This window comes from Octopus bimaculoides, chromosome 24 (assembly GCF_001194135.2).
Source record: "Octopus bimaculoides isolate UCB-OBI-ISO-001 chromosome 24, ASM119413v2, whole genome shotgun sequence".
NCBI lineage: Eukaryota > Metazoa > Mollusca > Cephalopoda > Octopoda > Octopodidae > Octopus > Octopus bimaculoides.
In genome coordinates, this window is record NC_069004.1 from 5,829,362 (window position 1) to 5,829,817 (window position 456).

Genomic DNA, 456 nt, shown 5'->3' on the forward strand with positions numbered 1-456 from the left:
AAAAAACAACAAAAATAACAGGTTGCCTGTGGAATGGTGGGGCTCAGTTGTCTTGTTATGATGTTATCAGCATTATTATTATTATTACTCATCATTTATTTATTTTTATTTTTCAAAGTCGAATCTCATTTTTATTGTTTTTAATTTTTTTTTTTTTTTTTGCAATTTAGAAAACAAACAAAATATAATAACAAGGAAAAAAAAATAGAAAAATAATTTAAAAAAAATTCTCAACCAAAACCAAGATTATTATTGTTTGCATGTACACACACACATACACTATATATATATATATATATGTATATATATATATTTACCAACACACATGCGCTGATTGAATGATTTTGCTATTTTGTAATATTTGTTGGTCTGAAGAAAAAATACCAAAAAAATCAAACCTTTTGCTTGAATTGAACTTGTACATAATTATGTGGAAAACTTGGAGAAGGAGGCTGT